The following is a 15,870-nucleotide window of genomic DNA, read 5'->3' on the forward strand; positions in this document are numbered from 1 at the left end:
TATAGAGTTTATGGACTTTTGTGGGAATGAAGTTGAATATAAATTGAATATAAACAGAAATGCCACATATTTAAAGTGTTTAAAGTGACTTGTGCATCCGGGTAACAGAACGTCCAGAGGGTGTGCAAATATGCTTGAAGTGACATATTTAAAGTGACTTGAGATAGGGTAGTTTAGTAATTCAACTAATGTCTACGAATCTGTTGTGCAGTGGCCACTAGTGTAAGTGAATGTCCGGAATGTCCACAGTGAGTGCAGAAACCATTTGTGTGGATGTGCAAAATGGATCAGTACTGAGTTTTGTACTGATTAAGAGACCGTATCACCTGTGGGAAGAAGCTCCTCCTCAGTCTCTCTGTGTTGGTCTTCAGGGAGCGGAATCGCTTTCCTGACCTCAACAGAGAGAAGAGTCCATTGCTAGGGTGGCTGAGGTCCTTCACTATCTTCCTGGCCTTGGTCCAGCACCCCTTGCTGTAGATTGAGTGCAGGTCAGGGAGCTCGGTGCAGATGATGTGCTCAGCTGATCACACCACTCTCTGTAGAGCTCGTCTGTCCTGCACGGTGCTGTTCCCGAACAAGGTTGAGATGTTTCCCTTCAGGATGCTCTCTATGGTACAGGAGTAAAAGTTCCTAAGTACCTTAGAGGGCAGTCTGAAGTCTCTCAAGCGTCTGAGGTGGTAGAGACGCTGTCGGGCTTTGATGTGTTGATGTGACAGGACCATGACAGGACCATTGAAGCTCTCCACTCTCTCCACTGGGCTTCCGTTGATGATGGGGGTCTGGTAGTTCCTCTCCTGCTAAGTGCGAAGTCCACTATCAACTCCTTTGTCTTACTGACGTTTAGAAGAAGGTTGTTCCTCTGGCACCAGTTCTCCAGATTCCCAATCTCCTTCAGGTAGGCCGACTCGTTGTTGTCAGAGATCAGGCCCACCACGACGGTGACATCAGCAAACTTAATGATGGTGGTGGAGCTGGTAGTGGCCACACAGTCATACGATACAAAGAGTACAGCAGGGGGCTCAGAACACAACCCTGGGGGGCTCCAGTGCTGAGGTTGAGGGAGGCTGAGATATGTCCACCCATCCTTACTGCCTGTGGTCTGCCAGTTAGAAAATTAGAGATCCACTGGCACAGAGATGGGTTGAGTCCAGCTTGGTGGTGAGTGTGGAGGAAATTATGGTATTAAGTGCTGAGCTGTAGTTTACAATAATTTCCCCTACTAGTGTCCAAGTGAGTAAGTGATGTGTGGAGGAGATTAGAGATGGCATCATCAGTAGAACGGTTTAGATGGTAAGCAAACTGTAGTGGGTCCAGTGTGTCTGGTAATAAAGAAATGATGACGTCCTTGACCAGGCGTTCAAAGCACTTTATCACTACTGAGGTGAGGGCTACAGGGCGATAGTCATTGAGAGAAGCAGGATGAGGTTTCTTTGGGACAGGAACAATAATGGACTCTTTGAAGCATGTGGGGATCACCGACTGAGTTAAAGAGATGTTGAATATCTCAGTAAACACAGGTGCTAGCTGGTCTGCGCAGGCTCTGAGGATACGACCTGAGATGCCATCTGGTCCTGCTGCTTTCCTGGTGTTCCAGCCATTAGTGCCGCTAGCATTAGCATCGCTAGCGTCCTTAGCTGCAGCCTCGAAGCAAGCATAGAAAGTGTTTAAATTTTATTTATTTTTTTCAATTTTATATTTATATAGCGCTTTTAACAATGGCCATTGTATCAAAGCAGCTTCACAAAAAATTAAAGAAATTTTTTTTTTTTTTAAAAAAAGAAAAGAAAAGAAAATATTTGGAAGTGTGTATGTGTGAGAAAAATGTGTCTAGATAATAATTAGATAAATAAATGATGAATGAAATGTCTCTGATGAGTTAGCCAAGGGTGACGGCGACGGTGGCAAGGAAAAACTCAATCAGGGAACCCATTCTCATCTGGGTGATAACAAATAGAAATAACATCATGTGTGTTGTGCAGGTAAAAGTTCAATATAACAGAAATTGTGTAGATTAACATGAAGTCCAGTTCAGCACAGGGAGTCAGTAGGTGCAGAGGGCAGATGGGGTCTGGGTCACTGGAAGCACAGGAGCAGGATGTGTAGCTCCAGCCATCATAAAGCAGAATCCAGCTGGAGCTGGTCCTTCTCTGGATGCCTCAGGATCCTCGCAGGGTTGGCCTTTGTCTACTAAAGCTGGCACAATCTCCAGATGCCTCAGGATGGGTAGAAAAATACAGAAAAGATGGAGAGAATTAGCGTAGTTGCCATTCAGGATAGGTGTACTGAAGTATGAGGTTATGGGATGAGTTACGCGTATGCCAAATTAAAGAGATGCGTCTTGAGTCTACTTTTGAATTGGGAAACCATGTCTGCTCCCCGAACACTGTCTGGAAGGCTATTCCAAATTTTTGGAGCTAAATATTAAAATGCCCTACCCCCTTTTGTAGATTTTAAAATTCTGGGAATTACCAGAAGTCCGGAGTTTTGTGATCTTAAGGAACGTGGTGGATTATAGCGTATCAGAAGACTGGTTAGGTATGTGGGAGCTAAACAATTTAAAGCCTTGTATGTAAGTAGTACTATTTTGTAATTAATTCTAAACTGAACAGGTAGCCAGTGCAGGGATGATATTATAGGTGTTATATGATCATATTTTCTGGATCTAGTGAGAACCCTGGCGGCTGCATTTTGGACTACCTGTAGCTTGTTTATTGAGGATGCAGGACAACCACCTATTAATGCATTACAATAGTCCAGTTTGGAGGTCATGAATGCATGAACTAGCTTTTCTGCGTCAGATACGGATAAGATGCTCCTAAGTTTGGCAATATTTCTAAGATGGAAAAAGGCTGTTGTGATATTGGAAATATGTGTTCAGCTCGTCTGCCAGAATCGTGTCCGCCATACCGGTTGTTGGTGCTTTATAATCCATTATTGTCCTTAGTCCCTGCCACAGGCTCCTAGAGTCACTCTGTTGGAGTTGTGACTCTAGTTTCCTCCCGTAGCGCTGCTTCGCCTCTTTCACCGCTTTCCAAATTCAAATTTAAATTTTATTTGTCACATACACAGTCATACACAGTACGATATGCAGTGAAATGCTTACACGACTGCCAGTGACATTAAAAAAATTAAAGCTTATACATAAGAAAATAAAAATGAATAAAAAAAATACGTTAAGAACAAAAATTAACTAGTAAAATATGCTGTACAAAAGAATATACTGTAATAAAAGAAATATGTTAGAAAATAAGATTAACTAGTGAAATGAGAACAAAATATCAATATAACAGATATACAAAACAGAAATATAAAAATAGAAATTTGTCAAAACAGAAATTTAGAAGTATGGAATTTCGAAATGGCTCTGGTGTGCAAATGGCTCCGGACGTTATATGACGCAGCTTTGTACGGTTCTATGTCCCCCGACGCAAGTCCGGTGTTGTAGGCAGCGGTGCGAGATCTCAGAGCGTCGCGGATGGTTTTATCCACCCACGGCTTCTGGTTGGGAAATGTTCTGATCTTTTTCTCCACGGTATCATCCGCTAGTTTCCCAATGAATTCAATTCAATTCAATTCAATTTTATTTGTATAGCGCTTTTAGCAATTTTCATTGCCGCAAAGCAGCTTTACACAGTCAAAAGAATTATTTAAGTTTGTATGAAATGTGAATTTGTATGAATCAAAATGGTCAGTTTGTCCCTGGTGAGCAAGCCGAGGGCGACAGTGGCAAGGAAAAACTCCCTGAGATGGTAATAGGAAGAAACCTTGAGAGGAACCAGACTCAACAGGGAACCCATCCTCATTTGGGTGAAACAGAAAGCAGTAAATGATCTGCATTTATACAGTGTGTAGGGTGGGAGGCAGTTCAGCTATAATAGCTGATGTTAATTGATGTTAATATGGCGTCCAGGTAGTTATTGAAGACCCAGGTAGACTTGTAAGAAGTTCCAGTCATGAACTATCGAACTGTCAAGTCCCCAGAGAAACTGTTGCCAACACCAGTCAAGGCCAGAACCATTTTCTAGGTAGAGAGAATCATTCCCAGACACCAGACGCATCCCAGAGAGACACACGGGGCATCCATGTGACGAGATCTTCAGCCAGAAGCGGGGCACCAGGATGGGTCAGACAGGTCCGGAGGGCAAAGGGAGTCTGGATCACTGGCAGCTCAGGAACGACATGTGTAGCTTGACAGAGAGAGAGAGAAAGAGTGAAAGGGGGAGACAGGAGGAGAGAGGAAAAAGAAAGAGGGGGGGAAAGAGAAGAAGAGGAGAAATGGCAGTTACGTATGGTCACAGTCACACAATGTATAATGTAAATGTATATTAACTGTAGAGTGCAAGCAGAGACTCCGGCAGGACTAACTATGACAGCATAACTAAAAGGGAGAGCCAGAAGGAAACACAAACATGAGGGCTTCCTGACATGTAAAGCAAACAATCACCTCACCGTCAGCAAACCTGAGTGATCAATGAGAGTGAGGAAGACAGCATCCAAACATACCAGTTCACCATAATACTCTACGTCCATGAGTCCCCCAGATCTGCTCCTTTACCTATGGCAAATCTATTTATAAAAATGCTTGGCTAAATAAATAGGTTTTTAGCCTGGACTTAAACACTGAGACTGTGTCTGAGTCCCGAACACTATTTGGAAGACTATTCCATAACTTTGGGGCTTTGTAAGAAAAAGCTCTGCCCCCAGCTGTATTTTTCATAATACGCGGTACTGACAAGCAGCCTGCATCCTTTGATCGAAGTAGGCGTGGCGGATCGTAAGACACTAGCAGTTCCCTCAGGTACTGCGGCGCGAGACCATTTAATGCTTTATATGTCAAGAGTAGTATTTTAAAATCAATGCGAAATTTCACAGGGAGCCAATGGAGTGAAGATAAGATAGGGGTGATGTGCTCATATCTTCTGGTTCTGGTGAGGACTCTCGCTGCTGCATTCTGGACTAGCTGAAGCTTATTTATGCATCTAGCTGAACAACCAGACGGTAAGGCATTACAATAGTCCAACCTAGAGGTGATAAAAGCATGAACTAGTTTTTCTGCGTCGTTTAGCGACAATAAATTTCTTATTCTGGCAATATTTCTGAGGTGAAAGAATGCTATCCTGGTAATATTATCTACATGTGCTTCAAATGAAAGGCTGGAATCAATAATCACACCAAGGTCTTTCACTGTTGCATTTGATGGAACAGAAAGGCCATCTAAAGTTACAGTGTGATCTAAAATTTTACTCCTAGCTGTATGCGGTCCTATGACTAGAACTTCTGTCTTATCCGGATTTAGCAGAAGGAAGTTAATTAGCGTCCAATTTCTTATGTCCTGCACACATTGCTCAATTTTAGTAAGCTGTTTTTTCTTATCAGGTTTTGCTGAGACATATAACTGTGTATCGTCAGCATAACAATGAAAACTAATACCATGCTTACGGATTATGTTGCCCAGAGGAAGCATGTAAAGGGAAAAAAGCAGTGGACCTAAAACTGAACCCTGCGGAACGCCAAACTCCACTAGAGAACATGCAGAATAATCACCATTTAAGTCTACATACTGATAACGATGGGTCAGATAGGATCTGAGCCAGGAGAGGGCTGTACCCTTAATTCCCACTACATTTTCTAATCTGTGAAGAAGAATAGCGTGATCAACAGTGTCAAAAGCTGCACTGAGGTCAAGTAATACAAGCATAGTTACACAACCCTGATCAGAGGCCAATAGAATGTCATTTACTACTTTAACGAGCGCTGTCTCTGTACTGTGATGAGGCTTAAATCCTGACTGATACAGTTCATGTATGCCATTTCTATGTATATATGAGCATAGCTGCTCCGCTACTATCTTTTCCAGGATCTTAGAGATAAAGGGGAGGTTTGATATTGGTCTGTAACTGGACAGCTGACAGGGGTCGAGGTCAGGTTTCTTAATTATTGGTTTGATAACTGCTAATTTAAAAGATTTTGAAACATATCCAATGCTGAGTGAAGAATTAATTATTCTCAACAGGGGTTCTATTATTGCTGGTACTATCTGTTTAAGAAAATGTGTCGGTACAGGATCTAATATACAGGTTGATGAATTTGAAGAAGAGATGAGTGAAATTAGTTCATTCTCTTCAAGGGGAGTAAAGTATTCTAGGTTCTGGTCTGACATGGCTAGATTAACATCTGCATCAATTACATTGTTCGGTTTCAAAACCTCAATTTTATGCCTAATATTTACAATTTTATTATTAAAAAAGTTCATGAAGTCCTCACTATTGCATGATGTTGTTGTGGAGATTTCTGCAGTGGTCTTATTTCTGGTTAATTTGGCTACAGCATTAAATAAGAATCTAGGATTATTTTTGTTATTTTCTATAAGAGTGGAGAGATATGTTGATCTAGCTACACTAAGAGCTTTTCTATAGTTCAGGATGCTCTCCTTCCATGCTATTTGAAATACTAGTAATTTAGTTTGACGCCATTTACGTTCTAATTTCCGAGCGGTCTGTTTTAAAGTGCGCATGTGATCGTTATACCAGGGAGCAAGTTTCTTATCTCTAATAATTTTTCTTTTGACTGGAGCTACATTATCTAAGGTATGGCGAAATGTCGACTCTAAATATTCAGTCACCTGATCGAGTTCTGTGGGGTCAGACGGTGATCTAATCGAAGTTGGGAACTCTGGGAGATTACTGATAAAACTCTGTTTGGTAGTTGATGTGAATGTACGTTTCATATGGTAGCACGGCGCTGTGTGTACATTATTATTGTGACACACTTGAATTGAGACAAGATAGTGATCTGAGATAACTTCAGATAGTGGTATTGTGAATAAATTTCTTATACTTAATCCAAATAATATTATTAAATCTAAAGTGTGACCTGCTTTATGAGTGGGTCCTACTACACACTGATTTACTCCTACCGAGTCCAGTATAGACATAAATGCAGTTCTCAGAGGGACTTCTGGGTTTTCAAAATGAATATTAAAATCTCCAGCAATTAACACTTTGTCTACAGAAACGACTAGATTTGAAAGGAAATCTGCAAATTCACTAAGAAATTCCGAGTACGGCCCTGGAGGTCTGTAAATGACAATAAGCGGGATCGACTGAGCTGACTTAATATAGTTAAATACACTTATGTTACTATAAAGAATTTCAAATGAATTAAATTTGTGTCCGTGTTTTTGTACAATAGTCAAATTATCATTGTGAATAACTGCGACGCCTCCTCCTCTACCAGTTAACCGAGGCTGGTGTATGTAGCTGTATCCAGGAGGACTAGCTTCATTTAGAGCTACATACTCGTCCTGTTTAATCCAGGTTTCTGTTAAACAGAGTATATCAAACTCCTGATCTGTGATAATTTCATTAACTATAACTGCTTTAGATGCGAGAGATCTAATATTTAACAGTCCTAGCTTCAGATCAGAGGTGCCGGCTGCGCATTCAGTCTGATCCAAGTTTGTGGTCTTTATGTTAATTAAATTACTAAAACAGACTTTCTGAGTCTTTCTAAATTTGATTTTAGCTCGGGGAACAGACACAGTCTCAATAGAGTGAACCCTGAGTGACGACTCTATGCAGCTAGCAGACGGTTGGTTTAGCCTGTCTGTCTGCTCCCTGGCCTGGGCTCTGGATTGTCACCGATTAACTAGGCCTTTTCTAAGACTATGAGCTATACTACAAGAAATGAGAGCAGCACCTTCCCGAGTGGGATGGACACCGTCCCGCCCTAACAGGCCAGCTTTGCCCTCAAAGGTCTTCCAATTATCAATGAAGCCCACGTTGTTTTCGGAGCACCACCTGGACATCCAGCGGTTCAGCGACCATAACCTGCTGTAAGTTATGTCACCACGTCTCATTGGGATGGGACCAGAGCATACTACTCCATCGGACATCGCCTTCGCTAATTTAAACACCTCTATAAAGTTATTCTTACTAACCTCTGACTGACGAAGGCGTATATCATTAGCTCCAGCATGTACTACTATCTTTGAGAACCTGTGCTGTCCTAGAGCCCTAAGATTACCTGCTATGTCCGGTGCTCTGGCTCCCGGGATACACCTAACCACTGCCGCTGGCGCCCCTAAAGGTCTAGCTAATTTCACGTGTCTCATTATAGAGTCTCCTATAACCAGAGCTCTTTCAGGTTTCTCAGTGAATCCCACAACCGCTTCCGTAAACACGTTGACGTCATTATCGGAGCTGTTTCTGAACATGTCCCAGTCTGCGTCATCATGTCGTCCTGTAACGCGCCCACCGATTGGTCCGTCCAGCGCGCGACCTTACTCTGAACCGGAGGCAACTCTGTTTTGGCAGCCCCGCAACACTGTCCCAAGGACAAGATCTACAGCCTTTGGGTCAGGAGGCTAGATTCGTTGAAGGAGGACATTGTGGAGGGTGTCCTGGACCTCCGTTGGTGCTCTGGAGGAGCGTTTTTTTTTTTTGTTTTTTTTTTATGGGTTACTGTAAGGGTTAACACCTAGACGGTGCCAAACGCCCAAAGACTCCGTTTTGGGTTTTTCGTGTATTTGTGTTAAAATAAGGAACTACATGTCCCAGGATGTACCTCGGTCGGTATACTGTATGTATGTTTAAATACATCCATCCATCCATCTATCCATATATATATATATATATATATATATATATATATATATATATATACAACCCCAAATCAGAAAAAGTTGGGACAGGGTGGAAAGTGTGAATAATAAAAAAAAGAAAAAAGCAAGTTATACATTTTCCTCATATTTTATTTTATTGCAGACAGTATCAACACAAAATAATTCATGTATTTTTCTGTCAACATCATTTGATTTGTTAATAAATATCCATTCATGCTATTCAGCCTTGCAACACATTTTTTTAAAAAGTTGGGACAGTACAGCATTTACCACTTTGTACAGTTCCTCTGTCTTTTAACAACACTTAAAAGACGTGTAGGCATTGAAGAAATTAATTGACTAAGTGTTGCAGGTGTTAGTTTGTCCCATTTTTCCCAAACAACGTTTTAGGTGCGCAACGGTACAGGGTCTTCATTGATGCACTTTCCCTTTTAAAATGCGCCAAACATTCTCTATAGGAGACAAATCAGGGCTGCAGACAGGCCAGTCAAGCATCCGCACCCTCTTCTTACGTAGCCTTGCCTTTGTTACTGTATGTGCGCAGTATGTGGTTTGGCATTGTCTTGCTGAAATAAGCATGGGCGTCCCTGGAAAATACGTCGTCTTGAAGGCAGCATTTGTTCCTCCAAAACTAAAATATACTTCTCAGCATTGATGTTGCCATACAGAAGTGCAAGTTACCTTTTCCGTAGGCACTGACACAACCCCATACCGTGACAGACCCTGGCTTTTGGACTTGTACCTGGTTATAGTCTGGATGGTCCTTTACCTCTTTGGTCCGCAGCACACAGCGTCCAATTCTTCCAAAAAAGATGTGAAAAACCGATTTGTCTGACCACAATATATGTTTCCACTGCACAATATACCATCCCAGATGCATCTGAGCCCAGAGAAGTCAACTGCGTTTCTCGACACTATTTATGTAGGGCTTCCTTTTGGCACAGTACAGTTTTAGTTGGCATTTCCTAATGTAACTGCATACTGTAGTGCTTGAGAGTGACTTCCTGCAGTAGTCCTGAGCCACGCAGTTATATCATTTAATCATTTATTGATGAATGACGGTTTATTGCAGTGCCCTCTGAGGGCTCGGAGATAACTTCTCAAATCTCTTCCTATCTTTCTTTGAGAAACGTTTTTCTTCAGCATTTCAAAGATTTTTGCCCGCACTTGGTGGTAAACTGACGATCCTCTGCCCACCTTTGCTCCAAAAAGATTAGGCCTTTCCTTGATGCTGCTTTTGTACCGAATCATGATTGCAATCACCTGTTAACATCACCAGTTTCAAATCACATCATTATTTGGTTATTATACCTCATTACTACCCCTGAATTGCCCCTGTCACAACTTTGTCTGATTTGGGGTGTGTATATATATATATATATACCAGGGGTCCGTTCTTCGTACGTCGCTAACTCAGTTAGCTGGATTTGATTGTTGTGGATTTGTCCTGATCTTAGATTGTTTAGTTCTTTGATGTGCATCTCGCATTTGGTGTTATAGCAACATGTCTGTAAGCCTAAACCTGCTCAGGTTTATTTTATGTAAACAGATTTTAGGCTGCGCTCCCGGCGGGTAATGATTTGTTAAAATGGCGAGGTCACACCTGATTGGTTAAAGAGCTGACTGACGCGGACTGTCGCACGTGCGAAAAGAAAAGTATCTTGCATGCATATATATATATATATATATATATATATATATATATATATATATATATGCCCCTCTGCCATGGATTACCCCCCCCCCCCATAAATTGCCCCTCCCACACATAATAAAACATAAATTCATAGGTTTATTATTATCAAATATGATTTTACTATTATAATAAACCCTAGGCACGAAACAGCCGTCAAGACCATTAATACAAATTTTTATATAATGTTTACTTTGTAACACATTTATTTTTCAGGGGTTTGTCATGAATATGCAAATAAATATTTATATATAATAAAAATAAATATTTTTTTATAATGAAAAATTGGACGAAACTAATTTAATTATAAAATAAGCAATATAAAAGTATACATGTTGTATTTGAAAAAAATATTAATATTTTTATTTTTTCATTTACAATATATTTATTTTCATATTGCTTATTTTATTTTATGGTCTCATGTAATTTGTAATTTGTTAAGCACTAACTTATGAAGTTATGTTCTAATACAATATTTGATAGCAATTATGTGGGGGGGGGGGCAGGGGGCATTTCAGTGCATAACACGTGTTACAAAAAAAATTTAGCTCGCTCTTTTTCCATTCCTTCAATCAATCAGAGGGGTTGTGATCAGTGTTTCTACTGTCGATGCAGATCGCCTTTTAAACCAACGCACGAGCGCGCAATAATCCTAGACAACTCAATCCAGCTATACTTATCATCAACAACAGGTGAGCTCGAAGAACCGACTTAGCCAGATTGTAATTAGCACAATGATCTCATCTTAGATGTGTCAGTTTATCTCGGATGTGTCAAGCGACGTACGAAGTACGGACCCCAGATCTTTCCTAATTATAAACATGACCATACATACAACTAACAACTACTGTAACTGTTGCTGGAATCTTTGAACAGAATATATAAATGTGTGTGCTAAGGATTGATGTGTGTGTTAAGGATTGATGTGTGTGTTAAGGATTTATCAAAGAATTCAAGAAAATTAATACAGGAGAGAAAGAAAATAAAAGAGAGAGATGAAAAGAAACTAGACATAATAATACCAGTGTTTATGAGACAAGTTGAAGTCATAAAAATAAACTAAAAAATGGTGTAAGTTTTCCTTTTTCATATATTAGATAAAAAGCAAATGTAAAGGTGATTGTGAAAAAAAGGTTATTTTTCATGAATTATAATTTATGAGTGTAAGAAATCTTCAACATAATGACTGACAACAGTCAGACTCCACTAGCATGAGCCTTCACTTACACCAGCTGAAGTGCTGACGGACGAGAGTTTGGCACGTGTTTCCGGCAAGCGCGACGTTCTTTCATTGGTCATGTGACTCTCAGGGGAACAACACTTAGATTCATTTAGAAATGTTCCCTTTGCCCAAGTACACAGAGGTATGGGTTTTTGTCAGAAATTTAGTTTACAATGTGTATAAATTGACTTAATTTTATCTTGTAAATAAGAGTGAGACTATATGTGGTGTTCTGATGAATGGGTTAAAAAAGTTGAACCTATATCATATATGAATGTACTGTTAAGAAACACCCATAAGTTAACTGTTAACTTTTTTTATTAATATTAATGCAGAATCTCTAGGGTAAACAAGACCGTCTGCACATTTATAATTGGAATAAAACCCGATTAAAAAAAAAAATAAATACTCAAGCTGTCACGACCCACCAAGCCACAGCTCCACCATGATTTTATAAACACTCCTGTTCCATGTTCCCAACCTCTCCTTACATCTCACCACCTCACCTTCGGCCCTCCACACACCTGTGTGCCATCTGTAATCATTCCCCTTACCTATTTAAACCACACACTAACACCACCTCATCGCCAGATTATTGTGTGCCTTCCATAGCCCAGTTCTCCAGTGTTTGTTTCATGCCTTAACTCTTTGCTACCGACCACGCTTTGTTTTTCCTCGACCTCGATATCGTCTCAAGTTTTGGATTCCCACGCTCACGGATTTTGTTATTGACCATTGGATTTGTTTCAACGACTACGAACTCGGATCACGCACTTTCCCACGTCTCTCTGGCACTGAACTCTGCGCGCCCCGTCCACGAGAAAGTTTAACGAAACCAGCCACCAACCTGCGCGACGTCTCCATTCACTCGCTGGCTCTCCAAGTCTCCGCATCCCTGCACGAGTCACGCTGCACGCAAAGCCCTGTCGCCGGCTCTTCACACTTCCGCATTCCTGCGCGGGACACACATAGCGCTCTTACCGGCTCACGGCGCTGCTGCATTCTCGCGCCTCTCTCTCCCTCCCCAACACAGCGCAGCAAGCGCTCCAGCTACAAACCCGTTTTCTAAGAAAACCACGGCCAAGCCAGTTAATGTCAATTCCTTAAAGTTGCCCCACTGCACTTGGATCCATCTCGACCTGCGCATGTAACAGTATAATCTGGCCAATAATGGATCCAGCAGAGGCAGCTCGCCTGAGGGGGGCACTGGAGAGCCAGGGAGCCCTCCTAGGCAGTCACCAACAAGAAATCAGGCAGATCACCTCTATGCTTCAAAATATCACGGAAACCTTAGCGTCACTGACCACTCAGCTACAGCAAACACAACCACCTCCGGCAATTATCCCACAGCCCTCTTTTTCAGTACATGCCACTGGTCATGAACCACGCCTACCTGCCCCACCCACTTATGATGATGACCCGTCTACCTGTCGCTCCTTTCTATCGCAGTGTTCCCTCGTTCTCGAACTGCAGGCCGCTTCATTTCCCACTGAACGATCCAGAGTGGCTTATATAATCACGCTCCTCTCAGGGAAATCAAGGGAGTGGGGAACAGCATTATGGGATGCCCAGGTTTCTTGCTGCTTCACGTACAAAACATTTACTGATGAGATGAGGAGGGTTTTAGACCGTTCATTCACAGGACACCAGGCAGCAGGACAGATACTTCAATTACGCCAGGCATCTAGCTCTGTTTCCAACTACGCCATTGACTTTCGGACACTGGCGCCCTCCTGTGGCTGGGACGAAAGGGCCCTTTTTGATTGTTTTTTCAACGGACTCTCGGACTCAGTCAAGGATGAGCTTGCGGCCCGGGAGCTTTCGTCAGACCTGCAGGGTTTAATCGACTTGGCGACACGCATCGACGCCCGTAAACGATTCCGACGCGAGAAACACCGGTCCTTTAGTAAAGTTTACACTCCAGCGCCCACATTTTCCACCCCTGAGCCTCCTCCTGAACCAATGCAAATATGTCGCGCACATATTTGTCCAAGGGAGCGTCAGCGCCGTAGTGATGACGGGGCCTGTTTTTACTGTGGCCAGTTAAGCCATGTCGTGCGTTCCTGTCCACTAAAAGGTCGGGCCCACCAGTAGTTCTGGGGTTACGGGGGGGCCCTGCTTTCACTCTTTCCCCAGATCAGCCTTCATGTTTTCCTGTCACCTTGACCCTGGACAGTCACTCCTACATCACCCATGCCCTAGAACCCCGGGGCCGACCAAAACCTGATCTCCACCTCTGCCGCTTCTCAATTCAAGATCCGCTTACTTCTCTGTCTCAACCATTTCTTGTTCAGGCCCTTGATTGCAGTAGACCCACTCCTATCACTCATCGCACCGCTCCCGTTACCTTACAGTTTTCCGGCAATCACATTGAGTCCATCACCTTTCTCACTGTCCAAAACGCTCACGCACCCATTGTCTTGGGTTTCCCATGGTTAAAATTACATAACCCCCACATAGATTGGTTGAAACGAAGCATCCTGGGCTGGAGCCCCACCTGTCTCTCGTCATGTTTGCGCTCTGCTACCACAGGGCGAATTTCCCCTACCTTCCAAGAGGAGATTCCTGACCTGACTAAAGTACCAACGTGTGGAACCACGGCCCTGGTCTCACAAGAAGGATGAGCTTGCGGCCCGGGAGCTTTCGTCAGACCTGCAGGGTTTAATCGACTTGGCGACACGCATCGACGCCCGTAAACGATTCCGACGCGAGAAACACCGGTCCTTTAGTAAAGTTTACACTCCAGTGCCCACATTTTCCACCCCTGAGCCTCCTCCTGAACCAATGCAAATATGTCGCGCACATATTTGTCCAAGGGAGCGTCAGCGCCGTAGTGATGACGGGGCCTGTTTTTACTGTGGCCAGTTAAGCCATGTCGTGCGTTCCTGTCCACTAAAAGGTCGGGCCCACCAGTAGTTCTGGGGTTACGGGGGGGCCCTGCTTTCACTCTTTCCCCAGATCAGCCTTCATGTTTTCCTGTCACCTTGACCCTGGACAGTCACTCCTACATCACCCATGCCCTAGAACCCCGGGGCCGACCAAAACCTGATCTCCACCTCTGCCGCTTCTCAATTCAAGATCCGCTTACTTCTCTGTCTCAACCATTTCTTGTTCAGGCCCTTGATTGCAGTAGACCCACTCCTATCACTCATCGCACCGCTCCCGTTACCTTACAGTTTTCCGGCAATCACATTGAGTCCATCACCTTTCTCACTGTCCAAAACGCTCACGCACCCATTGTCTTGGGTTTCCCATGGTTAAAATTACATAACCCCCACATAGATTGGTTGAAACGAAGCATCCTGGGCTGGAGCCCCACCTGTCTCTCGTCATGTTTGCGCTCTGCTACCACAGGGCGAATTTCCCCTACCTTCCAAGAGGAGATTCCTGACCTGACTAAAGTACCAACGGAATATCATGATCTTCGACAGGTCTTTAGCAAATCACGGGCTGTCACTCTACCACCTCATCGCCCCTATGATTGTGCTATCGACCTTCTCCCCGGCACCTCCTCTCCTAAGGGCTTCTTTCTCCCGCCCAGAAAGAGAGGCTATGGAACATTATATTAACGAGTCACTCGCAGCAGGCATAATTCGCCCCTTCCTCCTCACCTGCAGGAGCAGGATTCTTTTTTGTAGATAAAAAGGACAAGTCCCTCAGACCCTGTATTGACTACAGGGGATTAAACGAGATCACGGTCATGAATCGCTACCCCCTTCCACTAATGTCGTCAGCCTTTGAACTACTCCAGGATGCCTGCATGTTCAGCAAGCTTGACCTAAGGAATGCCTACCATCTGGTCCGAATAAGGGAGGGCGATGAATGGAAAACCGCCTTCAATACCCCTACTGGCCATTATGAGTACCTGGTTGTCCCATTCGGCCTAACTAACGCCTCAGCAGTTTTCCAGGCACTCATCAATGACGTCCTCAGAGACTTCCTCAACGTCTTCGTGTTCGCTTACCTCGATGACATTTTAATCTTTTCACGCTCTGAGGAACACAAGCTTCACGTCCATCAAGTTCTGCAACACCTGCTAGAAAACAAGCTGTATGTCAAGGCAGAGAAATGCGAGTTACACTGCACCTCCACCTCTTTTCTTGGTTTCTTTATCTCACCGTCCGGCATTCAAATGGACCCCACCAAGGTTAAGGCAGTAACTGACTGGTCGCTACCATCTTCCAGACGTGAACTTCAGCGCTTCCTGGGATTTGCCAATTTCTATCGTCGCTTTATTAAAAGTTACAGCATGGTGGCAACCCCACTCACAGCACTCACGTCAACCAAAACCCCATTTCATTGGAACCCCCTGGCAAACAACGCTTTCAAGGA

The sequence above is a fragment of the Clarias gariepinus genome, chromosome 4 (assembly GCF_024256425.1).
Source record: "Clarias gariepinus isolate MV-2021 ecotype Netherlands chromosome 4, CGAR_prim_01v2, whole genome shotgun sequence".
Classification (NCBI taxonomy): Eukaryota; Metazoa; Chordata; class Actinopteri; order Siluriformes; family Clariidae; genus Clarias; species Clarias gariepinus.